Here is a 20,038-nt window from a genome sequence, read left to right as displayed (position 1 = left end):
CTTTGGATGCAGACAACTGGTTACGAGTAATTCAGAGGAAACTCGAACCGTTTGAATGCCAGGACCGAGACAAAGTCCTTCTGGCAGCCCACCAACTCACCGGAACCGCATTAGCCTGGTGGGAAAATTATTGTGCCGCAGCCGAGGATGCCTCTACCATCACTTGGGAGGAATTCATGAGGGAGTTCCGCTGTTATCACATCCCTTCGGCCACCATGAAGTGCGAGGTGGATGAGTTCCGCGCACTGCAGCAAGGAAGCATGACGGTGGAAGAGTACACCCACCGGTTCATGGAGTTGGCCCGATATGCACCGGAGGAAGTGAACGACGATGACAAGAAACAAGACATGTTCAAGAAGGGACTAAACCCAGAACTCCGGACCTTGCTTACCCCTCAGATCTACCCTGACTTCAATACCCTGATGAACAAGGCTATCCTTACGGAATGGGCCAAAACCGAAGAAAGGAAGGATAACAAACGCAAATTCCTGGAAAGTAAGGCCCGCCAACAGGACCATTTCCAAAAGCCGAGGAACTTCAGCTACACTACACCAAGATCTCAGGCCCCAATGCAGTATAGGACTCAGTCTCAAGTGACAGGACCACGGGCCCCTAACACATAGCCTAGGAGCCAGAGTACCATGAGGGCCCCGTAGAGCAATGCAAGCCTGGTCGCCTCCGACAACAACAATGTTAATGCCTATTTTAACTGCCGTGAGACAGGGCATTTCATTGCCAATTGCCCTTATGCCAAGAATAAGCCGGCTACATCAACCTTCTCCAACACGGTGAATGGACCCAGACCAGCCCTGACCGGTGCCAACCGAGTACCCATCCATAACAACGACAACAGTCAGCAGATGAAGCAGCCCCAGCAATCATTTGGACGAGCCCGCGTCAATCACATCGACGCGCAGGAGGCTCAAGGAGCTCAGGGCGTAGTGCTCGGTGAGTACCTAGCCAACTCAGCTCTGGCAACAGTACTATTTGATTCTGGAGCATCGCACTCGTTCATATCCTCAAGTTTTGTGGAAAAACACAAAATACCTACAGTACTACTAAAAACACCCCTATTAACCCGGACACCTGGAGGCGACATCAAATGTCAACTAGGTTGTCCACGGGTAAGGATCAATTTAAGTGGGGTAGAATTTCTAGCAGACTTGGTAGTACTTAAGTATAGGGGAATAGACGTGATCCTTGGAATGGACTGGCTAAGCCAACACAATGGTCTCATAGGCTGTACTGACAAAGTGGTACACCTAACAAACCCCGAAGGAGTACAAGTAATCTGCCATACCCGGGAAAGTGAGTTTAACCCAATGGTGTTTAACATGGAAGCCAAGCCCTTAGAAGGAGTCCCGGTAGTAAACGAATACCCAGATGTCTTCCCCGAAGAACTTCCCGGTATGCCACCGGACACGGATATAGAGTTCGTCATTGACCTTATCCCTGGAACCTCCCCTATAGCCAAGAGACCCTATAGGATGGCGGCCTCTGAGTTGATGGAATTAAAGAAGCAACTAGAAGAACTGCAACGAATTGGCTTCATCAGACCAAGCTCGTCGCCATGGGGAGCCCCAGTTCTGTTTGTCAAGAAGAAAGATGGGAGTATGAGGTTGTGTGTAGATTATCGAGCACTGAACGAGGTTACCATTAAGAATAAGTACCCCCTCCCCAGGATTGATGACCTTTTCGATCAACTAAAAGGAGCCAAGTACTTTTCCAAGATCGATCTAAGGTCAGGATATTTTTAGCTCAAGATTAGAGAAAGTGACACCCCTAAGACAGCTTTTGTCACCCATTACGGGCAGTTTGTGTTCACCGTAATGTCCTTCGGACTAACCAATGCCCCTGCCTATTTTATGAACCTCATGAATAAGGTATTTATGGACGAGCTGGATAAGTTTGTCATAGTCTTTATCGATGACATACTTATCTACTCCAAGAGTATTCAGGAACATGAGCAACATCTGCGGGTAGTATTAGAAAAGCTGAGAATACATAGGCTATATGCCAAGTTTAGCAAGTGTGAATTTTGGCTGGAGCGAGTAGCTTTCCTTGGTCACATTCTGACCGCGGAAGGCGTAGCAGTGGACCCAGAGAAGGTCGAAGCAGTTTCCAACTGGCAGCGACCAACTAATGTTAGTGAAATCAGGAGTTTTATTGGATTAGCTGGGTACTATCGGAGATTTATTGAGGGATTCTCCAAGATAGCCCGACCCATGACGGAACTTCTTAAGAAGGAGAAGAAGTTCGCCTGGACAGAATCTTGTGAAAGAAGTTTTCAAGAATTGAAGCAAAGGTTGACAACCGCCCCAGTGCTGACCCTGCCAGACATTCATCGGGATTTTGTCATTTATTGTGACGCATCCCGACAAGGATTAGGGTGTGTGCTGATGCAAGACGGGAAAGTCATTGCATATGCTTCCCGCCAACTCAGGACTCATGAGTAGAACTATCCAACCCATGATTTGGAATTTGCAGCCGTAGTGCATGCCCTTAAGATTTGGAGACATTACTTGATTGGAAATAAGTGTGAGATTTACACCGACCATAAGAGTCTGAAGTATATCTTCACCCAGCCGGATTTGAACTTAAGGCAAAGAAGATGGTTGGAGTTGGTTAAGGACTACAATTTGGAAATCCATTATCACCCTGGAAAAGCGAACGTGGTAGCCGATGCCTTAAGCCGGAAATCCTATGGACCCAAAGATGACCATCTGCGCGAGGAAATGGCACAATTAAATGTGCACATTGTTCCTCGAGGTTCTAGCCATGTGCTGAACATCCAATCAACACTAGAGGATAGAATTAGAGAGGCTCAAGGCTCGGATCAGGAGTTAATAAAGATTTGCAAACAAACTGGAGAAAACAAAGCACCGGATTTCAGAGTGGACGATAAGGGAATGTTATGGTACGAGAATAGGATTTGTGTACCCCGGAATGAAGACTTCCGGCGGATAATCTTGGATGAAGCCCATAACTCGGCCTACTCCATCCACCCAGGATCCACCAAAATGTATATGGACATAAGGCAAAAATATTGGTGGAATGGAATGAAGGTGGATATTGCACGGTTTGTGGCTCATTGTGATACTTGTCAAAGGATCAAGGCCGAACATCAAAAGCCAGCAGGATTATTGCAACCCCTACCCATTCCGGTTTGGAAATGGGATGAGATAGGAATGGACTTTGTAGTAAGCCTACCTAGAACACAGAAGGGACACGATTCCATATTGGTAATAGTGGACCGACTCACTAAATCGGCTCATTTCATACCCGTACGAACTAATTACGGTGGAGAAAAGCTGGCAAAGCTTTATATGGAAAACATAGTAAGGTTACATGGAGTGCCTAGCAGAATTGTCTCAGATAGAGGAACCCAATTCACCTCTAGGTTTTGGAAAAGCTTGCATCAAGCCATGGGCACCAAGTTAGATATCAGCTCCGCATATCACCCATAGATGGATGGTCAAACCGAAAGGGTAAATCAGATTATGGAAGATATGCTGAGAGCATGCGTCCTGACCTATGGAAAGGATTGGGAGCAGAGTCTATGGGTGACGCCATTCGAAGCTCTCTATGGAAGAAAGTGCAAAACTTCCCTAATGTGGTCAGAAGTTGGAGAACGTGCCCTAGTAGGACCCGCACTTATAAAAGAAGCAAAAGAAAAAGTAGCGGAGATCCGCGAGAAATTGAAAGCGGCTCAATCCCGACAAAAGAACTACGCAGACAAGAAAAGGCGAGAAATAAGTTTCAACCCAGGAGATTTTGTTTGTCTCAAGGTCTCACCTATTCGAGGGACCCGAAGGTTTCAAGTACAAGGAAAGCTAGCCCCTCGGTACATTGGACCGTACCAAGTTCTGAAGAAAGTCGGAGCCATAGCATATCGATTGGAGCTACCAAGAGAAATGGCAGATATACACCCAGTGTTTCATGTCTCGCAACTCAGAAAGTGTTTGAGAGTACCCGAGATAGAACACGTGCCAACAGAGACAATAGACCTGCAACCGGATCTGCGATACCAGGAGATACCGGTCAAGATTTTGGACACTGTCTCTAGGAGGACAAGGAATTCCGAAGTACGGATCTGTAGAGTTCAGTGGAGCAGACATGGAATAGAAGAAGCGACATGGGAGCGTGAAGATGCCCTAAAGAAGGAGTTTCCCCATCTGTTTAGGAACCAGTCGAATCTCGAGGACGAGATTCATTTTAAGTGGGGTAGGTTTGTAACACCCCGAAAATTTGCCAAAATAAATCACGCGCTAGAGTGTTTCAAAAACCTGTTCGTCGTCAAAGCACGTTCAAACCCTAGCCCTAACCCTCTCAATTTTCCCCGCCATCTTGACAACCGACACCGAACTTGACCGCTGCCCCATCTTCTTTTCCTCGCACCAAGTGCGTCGCCTGCCCGTTGCCCTCGCATGGCCGACCGGCCGTAGTGACCGCCGCGAATAACGCCGGCACAAGTTCTCTCTTTTTTTTCCTCTCCTTCTCTTTTCTCTCTCCATTTCTTTTTCTCTATTTTCCCTCCCCTCTCTTTTCCTTCTCCTCCTCTTTTCCTATTTTCCTCCTATTTTCTTTTTCCTTTTCTTTTCCTTTTTCCCTCCCTTTTCTTTTTCTCCCCTTTTCCCTTTTCCTTTCTTTTCTTTTCTTCTCCCTCCTTCTCCCTTCTCTCTCTCCTTCCTTCCCCCCTTGCCGCGCGCCCGAGCGCCGCTCAGCCGCCCTGGCCGCGCGCCGGCCCTGCCCACGCCGCGCGCGAGCCCCTGCCCCAGCCTCCCTCGTGACGCGCACGCGCTACGCGTGGCCGTGCGCCACGCCGTGCCGCCCGCCGCTCGCACCCCCACCCCTGGTGTGACAGTTTATGTGCTTGTAAGTTAGACATATATTTGTTAGTGTGAAATAAGTGTTTGATTGTATAAAGCTTGTGTGTGTTATGTGAAACTTTTGAAAATTTAAAGTACAAGTAAATGGGTATTTTTGTAATTATGGAAAAAAACTAGGGTTGTTTCTGTAAAATATATTTGAATCGGAGGTAATTTCAAAATAAATGAAATATATTTTTCTTATTTTATGTCTTGTAAAAAAAAATATATATATATATTTATCCAAAAGTTTCATTGGAAATGCGTGTGTTGAAGTGTGTAAAAATTTTGGGTAAAATGGTTATAATAAGTGTATTTATGTAATTTTATAAAAGAACAAGTCCTTTTATGCAAAATAGGTGATTTACAAAAGTAACTTTCCAAAATTACTAGAAGTAAAAAGGTAATAATATAAGCAATCATGACTTACATAGCATCTTGCAACAAGGCCCAATGTTATATGTAATTTACACTAACAATGACAAAGATTTTATAAAATTCAAATTTAGTCCAAGTCTTAAAATAAAACTTCATATTTTGAGTTTTAGAGTTTAAACCCTAAAACAAAGTTGTAGAACTTAAAAAGTTGTACAACTTTTATTTTGGTCACATTTTTGTTTGAGCCCTAGAACAGTAGTTAAATTTGTTTTTACCAAAAGGTCCCTGTAGATTTCAAAAAATTACAAATGAGTCCTTAGGAAATTCACGTTGTCTTCCTCCTCTGGCGCTGCTTTGTTCCTGCTCTGCAGCCCACCGCTGTGCCGACCCTCATCGCCACCTCCTGCTGCAAACAAGTACACGCGTCTAACTGTGCTGCTCCCTTATCCTCTCCCCGCGCTGAGTATTTCCCTGCCTCCCTTCCTCCTCTTCCTCACCGGCAGCACTGTCCAATTCCGTTTTCCCCTTCCTTTTCTCCCCCACTGGCGACACTTTGCTCTGCCCCCAATCCTTAACTCCACCGGCCCCTCCCTCTCTCTCCCCTCCACGGCACAGGCAGCGGCGGCCGGCGCTGGGGCAGCGCGCGCAGGCGGCAGCGCAGAGCGGGGGAGCGCGCGCGGCTGCGGCCCACGCGAGCGGCGTGTGCGCGCAGCAGGCGCACAGGGAGCGGCGGACCCGGGCAGGCGGCCGCGCGGGCTGGCGGCGGCTCGGCAGGTGCTGGCGGCGCGCTGGTGGAGCGAGCGGCAGCACAGGCGGGCGAGCAGCAGGCCCCGGAGCGGCTCGCGGGCATGCAGGTGCGCGTGGCGCGAGCAAGCGGAGGCCGAGCAGGCGCGGTTCGGTACGGCCACAGGTGTCAGCGCGGCTGCGGCAGGCGGCCGTAGCCCAAGCGGCAGGCGGGCCGGTGGTGACCCAAGGCGGCGAGCGGAGTATGCAGGCGGGCTGGCGGTTCGGCGCACGCGTAGGCGGCGCGGCTGCGCGGCGGGCCCGGGTGAGCTACGGCCGCAGCCTGAGCGCGTGGAAGCAGGCAGGATGCAGTGGCTGGCGCTGGGCGGAGCACGGCCAGGCAGAGCGCAGGAGGGCGGACGGCAGGAAGGGAGCAGGCGTGTGCAAGCGGTTGGGCCGGGCAGTTCGGCTTGACGCGGAGTACGCAGGGCGGCTGTGCGCGTGGGAGCGGGCTCGGGTGAGCGGTTCCGAGCGGCTGGTGGCGGCACGGGTACAGACGCCAGGCGAGCACATAGGCTAGGCCGAGTGGTGTAGTGTAGGTGGCCGTATTCCACGTCGGGGAGCTGCAACACGAGGGGGAAATTGGAGGGCAGGTGATACGTGGTTGTTCGGGCGACGCGCGCGTGGCGCGGACGGCGGGTTGAGCGGAGGCTGGGCCGAGCACACGGACGAGCGTGCGGAGCGCGCGGCGCGACCACGGTTAGGCACTGAGTGGCTCGGTTTGAGTGCGCACAGGCACGACGCAGGAGCGGAGCTCAGGGCTCGCGATGCCGCGGCGTGACGACTCGGCGCGGACCCGCACGGGGCAAACAATGGAACCGCGCGTGAAGGACGTCGGAGATCGTTGTGGAGCGAAGGCGGCGGTCAGACGTGACGAGCTCGAAGGAGCCTCTATGCAACCAAACACAACTGTAATGAGCTACAGCAGATGGAACTCGCCATTACCGCCGGTGAGAAACTGAGGGCCTTTCTACGAAGCTCTTTTATTATTTCATGTGTGCAAAGCAACTAACTTATAAAATTCGTAGGAAATGATATAAAAATCGTAAAATGTCAAATGAAGATGTTATGGAATCCTTGTGAGTAGATTTATGCAGTATGTGTATAATTTTGTATGTGTTAGTAGAAAAATCTCACTTTAGACTTTTGCTTATACTTGTTAGGGTTAAATTCGTATCTGTAGTTGTACTGCTCCAATTGCAATGAATTACAATTCATTTATATAATCCTTCCAAGTTGTTGAAGAACAACATCCTTGGTAGGTTAGACATCTAGGTATGAATTTCTGAAGTTACCCGTCAGGTTTTGCTCATGTGCTGTGTAGTCCTTAATGTTTGTGATGTTATGTTTGTGATGTTTGGTTAACCTTCATTTATATAGATGCTTATGCCTTTACCCTGGTTTTAATTGCAATCTTGTTAGAGCCCTTTCTATATAAAGATCCTGGTCATACCTTGTGTATCGACTACTTAGTTGATATACCTTGTAACCAGGCTTAGCAATCGGCTATTAGTTCAGCCGATTTTCGATAGACGTAACCCTATCGACCATGAGCCTTTTGACTTCTTCCTTATCGGCAAAAGCCCCTCGGCCGATGTTAACCACCCTATCGGTCCGATCCAATGTTAGTGCCCTAATTGACCCAGTCCAATCTAGACAACCGCGTTGGCTATACATCAATCGGTTGTTTTGTTGGTAAAATCGAACCAATCAAACACTAATTACTTCGGTTGACACTTTAGTCAAGAGTCGGATAGGCACATTCAATAGAGAACGTATTTATCAGCTAAGCACAGCCAGTACAGCATAGGGAATCGGCTACTTGTGCCGATTCACAAATCTAACGCATGCGCATATATTAGCTCGGTCAATGTTCACACTATCGACTAGTTTACCAATGCACAATTAAATAGTTACATACCCTGATCGGCTAACATGCTGATGTTCACAGATCGACTAGCCATCCGATTTTGATAACGTATCGGCTGCACATAGTCGACATATCAGAGATACACACACAATCTTAGAGTTCTGTTATCCACTGATCTAAGCCGATTCCAGTTGTTTCCCATAGCGGTCAAATATGGCCGGTCAATCCTTAGTTTTCCCATCTTTATCCACACTCTGTTATCAGCCGATTTATCGGCTGAGAGATCGCTATATGCTTACCGGTTACATACCCTCAACCACATCCTCCTTAGTCTAACTCCGCACTTATGGTCTCACCAACCTAGTTTAATATTCATATTCTGTTACACCTAATTCTTGAAATAGATCTAACTTAGATAACCCCATCGGCTGTACAGCACTCAATTATTGTGTTGACGAGATCCAGCCGATGCAACCACATCTAGTTACCTAAGATAACACTTAAGCACATCGTAGTTAGGCACAGCCAGTGCAGAGTAGGACAATCAGCTACACAGCTGATATGCCCCAGTAGATATAAGAAAACATTAAGGATGAAAACCGGCTACACAGCTGATTCACCAATCGGCTGAATACGCTGAGACACAGACCATACGGATACATAGTTCGACTAGTCTATCAATTCACCATCGGCTAGTTACTCACATTAGTCAACTAGCTATGCCAATACATCACTCGACTAATTCTACCCGATGTATAAATCGGCGAATGTGCCGATACACTAAATCGGCTAGAAGGTCAAATCGCTGATCGACTAGTTTTGCTAAAGCATGGATCCGCTATGCTGATACGCACGCGATCAGTTAAGTACGCCGATGCTCACACAGATTAGTTAGGACACAGCCGCTTTAGAAAACATCCCTCTACTAAAGTGATTGATGTTTTCATCGATCAATTAGAAAACCAGTGCACCTGTCAATCGGCTACCCAGACCAAAGTACACAACCTTGGATCAGTAAGATCGCACAGTAGACACGCCTCTGTTAGGAACGACCAAAGCACATCAGTCAGCTAAACCGGATGCATCCTCATCGGTTAAGACCAAGACCTATACACCAACCAATTAGATAATCAAACATGCTACCTAAAGAAGTTAGTATGGATGTTTAGGGTAACCCCCCCTGTTGCCTAACGAGACTAGTTAGTTTAGTTAATACTCGATAAATGACTGCCCAGTACAGGGTAGTTAGGTTGTTTGTTGAAATGTAATGTTCCTTTATTTGGATTGCAACTTTATCGTGAATTGAAATGAAAGTGTATGCATTCATTAAACTCCATCTTGCATATCATATAGATTCGACCACTCTCGCCGACGGAAATTACCAACTAATCCCGGAACCAGAAGGAAGTTATTCTGAAGACCCCGGGGACTTCGTCGCGGGATTATCTGAAGTCCCGAACCAAAGTTCAGAAGATATTGACTTACTGACTTCAGACCCACCAATAAAGGCAAGCCCCGGACATAACCCCTACTTTATTACACTGCAACCTATATTATTTATATCTATCTGTATGCATTAGGTTCTTAGGAGTTGTTTGGAAACTTAGTTGCATAATTCCAGGGACCTATGTATTGAACACTAGAACTTGAGTTCGACTAGCTGCTATGCTTATAGGACCGGTAGAAGTCGAGTGATTTCCTGTCACTCGCGCGATATAGGAATTGTAATGTTTACATTCCTGCTATCACTATAAGGATGCCGGATGGGAGTTTTATGAGGTATCATGGTCAAGATGATACCCCGTCTGTGTTGTGGAATTTGATAAGGTCGCAGTGTGTGGTAGCGGTGGTTAAGCGTTTGAAAGTACTAGCCACATGCCGTGAAATATGGTAAGCGGTAAGCCTAGTAACCGATCGGCCCGAGGAGTGGACATACCCCCCACCACATGTATTTGCTTCTTTTGGTTACTTTGTTCGACGTGTAGGCATACGTGTTGCTGGGCAACCAGGAGTACGGGTTTTGTAGTCGCGCTACAGACGTACGTCCTGCACTTTGGAAGTGCGTATGACCTGCAGTCGCTTGTGGTGGCACTGATCCACAAGTCGGAATGAAAGGCAAACGGTTGCTTCGGAACGACCCTGTGGTGTTCCAAGCGTGTGAGTTAGGTTTACCTTGCAAGGGTTGAATCTCGATTCAGGAATCGTCCGCCTCTCACGATGAATGAGACTGCTTGATCCCTTTACCACATAGAGTAACAAGAGCAACCTTATGATTATCAAAGATGATATTTGATTAAAGATTCTACCATGTTTGAGTAATTATAGGTGTTTACCTAGAATGGTTAATCCACTAGAATCTGAAAGCTAAAAGTTGAAAGTAAGGATCTACTCTTTGTTGCTTTTCAGCTGAAAACTCTACCCAAAGCTAAAAGCCTTCATAAGTCTAGTTACATGGCTAAGTATACCATGAGACGGGTAAGCCTTGCTGAGTATTAGTATACTCAGCCTTGCTAGTTGAATATTTTTCAGGTGATATCTATGAAGACCCTACTCTTTCCTTGCCTTGGCCCTGTGCTCTTCCAGAGGATTGGTCCGTGGAATGGGATCCGTCCCCGGCCAGCACTGGTGATGTCGAGTGATGTCGTGCCCGGGCTTAGCATGACATCCGTCTTGTCGACGTGCTGTAGATCATCGCGTATGTTTTTCCGCTGCTAAAAGTCATAGTTTAAACAGTTGTATTGTTTTCTCTAAGTTTGAAAACTTTGTACTACTTTTATAAACTCTTGTAATGTAATTCCCTGTTATATAAAATGTGATGGTAAATGTATCTCTGGACTCACCTTCGTGTGAGGTAACCTTAGTTGATCCTGTGTATCGGTGGTTTATCGGGACGTTACCCGACAGGCCAAGGGATTATACCGTTTGAAGCACGTTGGAGCCCTCGGAAGTGGACTCGCGTACTTGAGCCGGTATGATTCAGGTTGGTTCTGCCACAGCTGGTATCAGAGCTATAAGGTTACTCTGGAGATACATTTTACCTTAAAAATGCTTTCAGTATAAAAGATTAACCAACAAAGTATTTGATAAAACTACGTTGAATCCGTTAAGGATTATGCTTAGTACGTAAAGCCCTAGGGTAATGCTTATAAGGGAAATAGAGGTGGCTATAATATATGTATATATAACCCTAACTACCAGCATTATTTTTCTGTCAAAACTTAAATTCATGCACAACCCAACTTTATTTTTTGTAACGACATCTTCGATGGTGAGGTAAGAAGGTAAAGATCCTCAGCCAACTGAGGGAGCTTGGCCTTCCCGTCGGTAATGCGAACCGAACGCTGTTTCTCAAGCAGTGGCCTACTTGAGATGCTGCCAATGTACCAACCTCGGTTGACTACATTGGGAGTATATGGTTCGGCGCAGGGTATGGCGATTGCAGTTCATACCCCTGCATTTTGCGGTACCCCCGTGAATACGTTATCTCGATAACGTATGTTAACGTTGTCTGTACGGCGGTAATTGTACAGATGCTGTTTCTATAGTGAACAGTAATAATTGTGGACGCTTTCATGACATGCTGGCATGAAAGGTTCAGTATATACATATTGTGTTTTCTGCAGGTACACTAACCATGATTCCGAAACTAGGACGGATAGGGTTTATCGACTAGTTAATAGTGAGAGACGTATTTATATTATGCCACCGAAACTGACCACGTAAGTCCGAAGATATTCGGCAGTTGTTTTTGGTTTGTGAGGACGTGTAGAACGTGCATGCATCCTGACATCTTGAATTGACTTGATTGTCTTGTTTGTTACGTTGTTGTACTGAAATATGTGCTTGTATCTGAATGCCTGTTTGACTTTGTGTGGTAGGAGCCAACGTAAACCGCTAGGCTAACCTAGAGTGAGAAGGTCTTTTGTGAATCAAGTGAATTGGGTTATGTTTGAACCCTATCACTGATCCTAGCTTGACCGCTAAATCCAACCTTTGATCTTGCTTTGAATCTGTTTTAGCAGAAGCATTGAACTTCTTCTTTGATGGTTAAATCTTGATAGCTATCATCGAACCCTTCAATCCATCATCTAGTGATCTATCTATCCTCTCCTGATGTTGTACCTTATATCATTGGCTATTCTGGTTACAACATCTGAAAGCTGCACCTTCAATTTTTGCTCAGATGATTTTAAGTAAAATAAAAGATTTATGGCAAAAGTCATGCATCATAACATATACTATCTTTGGTTAATGCATGGTGTTGCATCATCATCGAAAGCCCGTAGACTAACTAACAAGTGCGCCTCCTGTACAACTTCGGGTATCCTGGGTTTCCTAAGATCTATCTTGTTGTTGTTGGCACTACAAGGTTGCTATTCTTCTTTTGTGGTGGTGTTTAATCACATGACCATGTTGCCGTGACGGAACCTAAGGCCTCATGTGTGCTGCAGCCATATGATTGAGCCATTAGGAGCGCACTGGCGACTAGGTATATGTGACGTAACCTCACTGCAATCTCTTCTTATGCAACCTTACTAGTGTCCTAACTTCTAATCTTTGTCTAAGGATATAGGACTAACCAAGTGTTAGTTACGAGCGAACAGTTGCAAGGTGCGAGTCATGTGCGTTACTAACTCATGCGGCTATGCATCATGTTTTATGCATTTCCTATGTGCATACATTGCAAGCGTCGTTATTCTTGCATCATGGTGTATACATCATTTGGTCAGAATCATGATGATTGCATTGTGTCTTATACGTCATCTTGATCATGCATTGAATCCTCTATCCTCGTATTGCATCATCATTGCAATCATGCATTTCAACAGTGCATCATGTTCATGGTTATATACCAAGCATTGCACTCTAAGCTAGAGCATTTTATCATTATTCCTTGATTGCATTGGTATAAATAGGCATGTTTTGCAATCAATATCATCTAAATCATTTAGATAATAAACTCCGAGCAGAAATGTTTCAAACATCAGTTATCAATCTCTCGCATTATCCTCACTTGCTATTCATGAGCTTTGTGATGAATGTTGCCAACATTTATCATCGTCATGTGATGATCTTAGCTTTGCGAGAACTCAATCATCTTGTTCTCTCTTATCTTGTCAAACTCATCCGTATACGATCTATCCATGCTCTTGTTACACTTATCTCATCATACTCCAACGACTTTTACTTCTCTGGTGTGTTTGTTTCCAGCCGCATTTAATGGGTGATTTGCTTCTCTTCCCTTAAGAGTCTTTCGTCCGAATCTCGGGACGAGATTCTTTATAGGGGGGAAGGCTGTGACAGTTTATGTGCTTGTAAGTTAGACATATATTTGTTAGTGTGAAATAAGTGTTTGATTGTATAAAGCTTGTGTGTGTTATGTGAAACTTTTGAAAATTTAAAGTACAAGTAAATGGGTATTTTTGTAATTATGGAAAAAAACTAGGGTTGTTTCTGTAAAATATATTTGAATCGGAGGTAATTTCAAAATAAATGAAATATATTTTTCTTATTTTATGTCTTGTAAAAAAAATATATATATATATTTATCCAAAAGTTTCATTGGAAATGCGTGTGTTGAAGTGTGTAAAAATTTTGGGTAAAATGGTTATAATAAGGGTATTTATGTAATTTTATAAAAGAACAAGTCCTTTTATGCAAAATAGGTGATTTACAAAAGTAACTTTCCAAAATTACTAGAAGTAAAAAGGTAATAATATAAGCAATCATGACTTACATAGCATCTTGCAACAAGGCCCAATGTTATATGTAATTTACACTAACAATGACAAAGATTTTATAAAATTCAAATTTAGTCCAAGTCTTAAAATAAAACTTCATATTTTGAGTTTTAGAGTTTAAACCCTAAAACAAAGTTGTAGAACTTAAAAAGTTGTACAACTTTTATTTTGGTCACATTTTTGTTTGAGCCCTAGAACAGTAGTTAAATTTGTTTTTACCAAAAGGTCCCTGTAGATTTCAAAAAATTACAAATGAGTCCTTAGGAAATTCACTTTGTCTTCCTCCTCTGGCGCTGCTTTGTTCCTGCTCTGCAGCCCACCGCTGTGCCGACCCTCATCGCCACCTCCTGCTGCAAACAAGTACACGCGTCTAACTGTGCTGCTCCCTTATCCTCTCCCCGCGCTGAGTATTTCCCTGCCTACCTTCCTCCTCTTCCTCACCGGCAGCACTGTCCAATTCCGTTTTCCCCTTCCTTTTCTCCCCCACTGGCGACACTTTGCTCTGCCCCCAATCCTTAACTCCACCGGCCCCTCCCTCTCTCTCCCCTCCACGGCACAGGCAGCGGCGGCCGGCGCTGGGGCAGCGCGCGCAGGCGGCAGCGCAGAGCGGGGGAGCGCGCGCGGCTGCGGCCCACGCGAGCGGCGTGTGCGCGCAGCAGGCGCACAGGGAGCGGCGGACCCGGGCAGGCGGCCGCGCGGGCTGGCGGCGGCTCGGCAGGTGCTGGCGGCGCGCTGGTGGAGCGAGCGGCAGCACAGGCGGGCGAGCAGCAGGCCCCGGAGCGGCTCGCGGGCATGCAGGTGCGCGTGGCGCAAGCAAGCGGAGGCCGAGCAGGCGCGGTTCGGTACGGCCACAGGTGTCAGCACGGCTGCGGCAGGCGGCCGTAGCCCAAGCGGCAGGCGGGCCGGTGGTGACCCAAGGCGGCGAGCGGAGTATGCAGGCGGGCTGGCGGTTCGGCGCACGCGTAGGTGGCGCGGCTGCGCGGCGGGCCCGGGTGAGCTACGGCCGCAGCCTGAGCGCGTGGAAGCAGGCAGGATGCAGTGGCTGGCGCTGGGCGGAGCACGGCCAGGCAGAGCGCAGGAGGGCGGACGGCAGGAAGGGAGCAGGCGTGCGCAAGCGGTTGGGCCGGGCAGTTCGGCTTGACGCGGAGTACGCAGGGCGGCTGTGCGCGTGGGAGCGGGCTCGGGTGAGCGGTTCCGAGCGGCTGGTGGCGGCACGGGTACAGACGCCAGGCGAGCACATAGGCTAGGCCGAGTGGTGTAGTGTAGGTGGCCGTATTCCACGTCGGGGAGCTGCAACACGAGGGGGAAATTGGAGGGCAGGTGATACGTGGTTGTTCGGGCGACGCGCGCGTGGCGCGGACGGCGGGTTGAGCGGAGGCTGGGCCGAGCACACGGACGAGCGTGCGGAGCGCGCGGCGCGACCACGGTTAGGCACTGAGTGGCTCGGTTTGAGTGCGCACAGGCACGACGCAGGAGCGGAGCTCAGGGCTCGCGATGCCGCGGCGTGACGACTCGGCGCGGACCCGCACGGGGCAAACAATGGAACCGCGCGTGAAGGACGTCGGAGATCGTTGTGGAGCGAAGGCGGCGGTCAGACGTGACGAGCTCGAAGGAGCCTCTATGCAACCAAACACAACTGTAACGAGCTACAGCAGATGGAACTCGCCATTACCGCCGGTGAGAAACTGAGGGCCTTTCTACGAAGCTCTTTTATTATTTCATGTGTGCAAAGCAACTAACTTATAAAATTCGTAGGAAATGATATAAAAATCGTAAAATGTCAAATGAAGATGTTATGGAATCCTTGTGAGTAGATTTATGCAGTATGTGTATAATTTTGTATGTGTTAGTAGAAAAATCTCACTTTAGACTTTTGCTTATACTTGTTAGGGTTAAATTCGTATCTGTAGTTGTACTGCTCCAATTGCAATGAATTACAATTCATTTATATAATCCTTCCAAGTTGTTGAAGAACAACATCCTTGGTAGGTTAGACATCTAGGTATGAATTTCTGAAGTTACCCGTCAGGTTTTGCTCATGTGCTGTGTAGTCCTTAATGTTTGTGATGTTATGTTTGTGATGTTTGGTTAACCTTCATTTATATAGATGCTTATGCCTTTACCCTGGTTTTAATTGCAATCTTGTTAGAGCCCTTTCTATATAAAGATCCTGGTCATACCTTGTGTATCGACTACTTAGTTGATATACCTTGTAACCAGGCTTAGCAATCGGCTATTAGTTCAGCCGATTTTCGATAGACGTAACCCTATCGACCATGAGCCTTTTGACTTCTTCCTTATCGGCAAAAGCCCCTCGGCCGATGTTAACCACCCTATCGGTCCGATCCAATGTTAGTGCCCTAATTGACCCAGTCCAATCTAGACAACCGCGTTGGCTATACATCAATCGGTTGTTTTGTTGGTAAAATCGAACCAATCAAACACTAATTACTTCGGTTGACACTTTAGTCAAGAGTCGGATAGGCACATTCAATAGAGAACGTATTTATCAGCTAAGCACAGCCAGTACAGCATAGGGAATCGGCTACTTGTGCCGATTCACAAATCTAACGCATGCGCATATATTAGCTCGGTCAATGTTCACACTATCGACTAGTTTACCAATGCACAATTAAATAGTTACATACCCTGATCGGCTAACATGCTGATGTTCACAGATCGACTAGCCATCCGATTTTGATAACGTATCGGCTGCACATAGTCGACATATCAGAGATACACACACAATCTTAGAGTTCTGTTATCCACTGATCTAAGCCGATTCCAGTTGTTTCCCATAGCGGTCAAATATGGCCGGTCAATCCTTAGTTTTCCCATCTTTATCCACACTCTGTTATCAGCCGATTTATCGGCTGAGAGATCGGCTATATGCTTACCGGTTACATACCCTCAACCACATCCTCCTTAGTCTAACTCCGCACTTATGGTCTCACCAACCTAGTTTAATATTCATATTCTGTTACACCTAATTCTTGAAATAGATCTAACTTAGATAACCCCATCGGCTGTACAGCACTCAATTATTGTGTTGACGAGATCCAGCCGATGCAACCACATCTAGTTACCTAAGATAACACTTAAGCACATCGTAGTTAGGCACAGCCAGTGCAGAGTAGGACAATCAGCTACACAGCTGATATGCCCCAGTAGATATAAGAAAACATTAAGGATGAAAACCGGCTACACAGCTGATTCACCAATCGGCTGAATACGCTGAGACACAGACCATACGGATACATAGTTCGACTAGTCTATCAATTCACCATCGGCTAGTTACTCACATTAGTCAACTAGCTATGCCAATACATCACTCGACTAATTCTACCCGATGTATAAATCGGCGAATGTGCCGATACACTAAATCGGCTAGAAGGTCAAATCGCTGATCGACTAGTTTTGCTAAAGCATGGATCCGCTATGCTGATACGCACGCGATCAGTTAAGTACGCCGATGCTCACACAGATTAGTTAGGACACAGCCGCTTTAGAAAACATCCCTCTACTAAAGTGATTGATGTTTTCATCGATCAATTAGAAAACCAGTGCACCTGTCAATCGGCTACCCAGACCAAAGTACACAACCTTGGATCAGTAAGATCGCACAGTAGACACGCCTCTGTTAGGAACGACCAAAGCACATCAGTCAGCTAAACCGGATGCATCCTCATCGGTTAAGACCAAGACCTATACACCAACCAATTAGATAATCAAACATGCTACCTAAAGAAGTTAGTATGGATGTTTAGGGTAACCCCCCCTGTTGCCTAACGAGACTAGTTAGTTTAGTTAATACTCGATAAATGACTGCCCAGTACAGGGTAGTTAGGTTGTTTGTTGAAATGTAATGTTCCTTTATTTGGATTGCAACTTTATCGTGAATTGAAATGAAAGTGTATGCATTCATTAAACTCCATCTTGCATATCATATAGATTCGACCACTCTCGCCGACGGAAATTACCAACTAATCCCGGAACCAGAAGGAAGTTATTCTGAAGACCCCGGGGACTTCGTCGCGGGATTATCTGAAGTCCCGAACCAAAGTTCAGAAGATATTGACTTACTGACTTCAGACCCACCAATAAAGGCAAGCCCCGGACATAACCCCTACTTTATTACACTGCAACCTATATTATTTATATCTATCTGTATGCATTAGGTTCTTAGGAGTTGTTTGGAAACTTAGTTGCATAATTCCAGGGACCTATGTATTGAACACTAGAACTTGAGTTCGACTAGCTGCTATGCTTATAGGACCGGTAGAAGTCGAGTGATTTCCTGTCACTCGCGCGATATAGGAATTGTAATGTTTACATTCCTGCTATCACTATAAGGATGCCGGATGGGAGTTTTATGAGGTATCATGGTCAAGATGATACCCCGTCTGTGTTGTGGAATTTGATAAGGTCGCAGTGTGTGGTAGCGGTGGTTAAGCGTTTGAAAGTACTAGCCACATGCCGTGAAATATGGTAAGCGGTAAGCCTAGTAACCGATCGGCCCGAGGAGTGGACATACCCCCCACCACATGTATTTGCTTCTTTTGGTTACTTTGTTCGACGTGTAGGCATACGTGTTGCTGGGCAACCAGGAGTACGGGTTTTGTAGTCGCGCTACAGACGTACGTCCTACACTTTGGAAGTGCGTATGACCTGCAGTCGCTTGTGGTGGCACTGATCCACGAGTCGGAATGAAAGGCAAACGGTTGCTTCGGAACGACCCTGTGGTGTTCCAAGCGTGTGAGTTAGGTTTACCTTGCAAGGGTTGAATCTCGATTCAGGAATCGTCCGCCTCTCACGATGAATGAGACTGCTTGATCCCTTTACCACATAGAGTAACAAGAGCAACCTTATGATTATCAAAGATGATATTTGATTAAAGATTCTACCATGTTTGAGTAATTATAGGTGTTTACCTAGAATGGTTAATCCACTAGAATCTGAAAGCTAAAAGTTGAAAGTAAGGATCTACTCTTTGTTGCTTTTCAGCTGAAAACTCTACCCAAAGCTAAAAGCCTTCATAAGTCTAGTTACATGGCTAAGTATACCATGAGACGGGTAAGCCTTGCTGAGTATTAGTATACTCAGCCTTGCTAGTTGAATATTTTTCAGGTGATATCTATGAAGACCCTACTCTTTCCTTGCCTTGGCCCTGTGCTCTTCCAGAGGATTGGTCCGTGGAATGGGATCCGTCCCCGGCCAGCACTGGTGATGTCGAGTGATGTCGTGCCCGGGCTTAGCATGACATCCGTCTTGTCGACGTGCTGTAGATCATCGCGTATGTTTTTCCGCTGCTAAAAATCATAGTTTAAACAGTTGTATTGTTTTCTCTAAGTTTGAAAACTTTGTACTACTTTTATAAACTCTTGTAATGTAATTCCCTGTTATATAAAATGTGATGGTAAATGTATCTCTGGACTCACCTTCGTGTGAGGTAACCTTAGTTGATCCTGTGTATCGGTGGTTTATCGGGACGTTACCCGACAGGCCAAGGGATTATACCGTTTGAAGCACGTTGGAGCCCTCGGAAGTGGACTCGCGTACTTGAGCCGGTATAATTCAGGTTGGTTCTGCCACACCTGGCCCGCGCCTCGCCGCACCGTGTGTGCACGCGCGCGCCCTCCCCTGCGCGTGGCCGCGCCGCCCGTCGCCTGCCGCACCACCCGCCGCGCGCGCTGGTGCTTCCCCTGCCGTGCTCCGCGTGCACGCTCGCCACTGTGCCTGCACAGCCTCCCTCCCCCACGTGCGACGCCTCGGCGCCCTCGCCACCACGCCGCACCACGACGGCCGCGAATGGCCAGACGCCATTAATGGCCGACCCCCCCGCCTCACCGTCTCGACCGCCTATAAATAGGGCCGAGGGGCACCCCGGCACCCCCACAACCGCCGTGGCACACCCAGCCTCCGCCCCCCCCTTGCCCTAGCGCCGCCCCGCCGTGCCCCAAGGCCACCGCTGCCACTCCCGTCTCCCCACCTCCACACGCCACCCCGGCCCAAGGTAAGGCCGGGAACCGACCCCCCTTACCTCCCTCTCCCTCATTCCCCTGCCCCGGGCCGCCCTTGGGCCCTGGCCGGCCAGATTGGCCGCCGCCGCCGCCCCCCTTCCCCTCCCTCTGCTTCTATCACAGGGAGAGGAAGAAGAACAGGGCAGTTATGCCCGACACCCCCCTGCCTTGTTCCCATTTCCAAATAAGGACCCTCCTCTATTTACCTCCTTTTGCAAAAGGAACCCTGCCCTTTCTATTATTTCAAACCGAACCCCTCCATTACATAAACCTAAATATACCCCGACACCCTTTAGCATACCCTAAATGTTTCTAGGGTTCGCAAATAGGTTCTTATCCCTTCCAGATAGTTATGAATAAGCCCCTGGACCCTTGTTT

This window comes from Panicum hallii, chromosome 4 (genome assembly GCF_002211085.1).
Source record: "Panicum hallii strain FIL2 chromosome 4, PHallii_v3.1, whole genome shotgun sequence".
In the NCBI taxonomy this organism is placed as follows: domain Eukaryota; kingdom Viridiplantae; phylum Streptophyta; class Magnoliopsida; order Poales; family Poaceae; genus Panicum; species Panicum hallii.
This window is presented reverse-complemented; position numbering follows the sequence as displayed.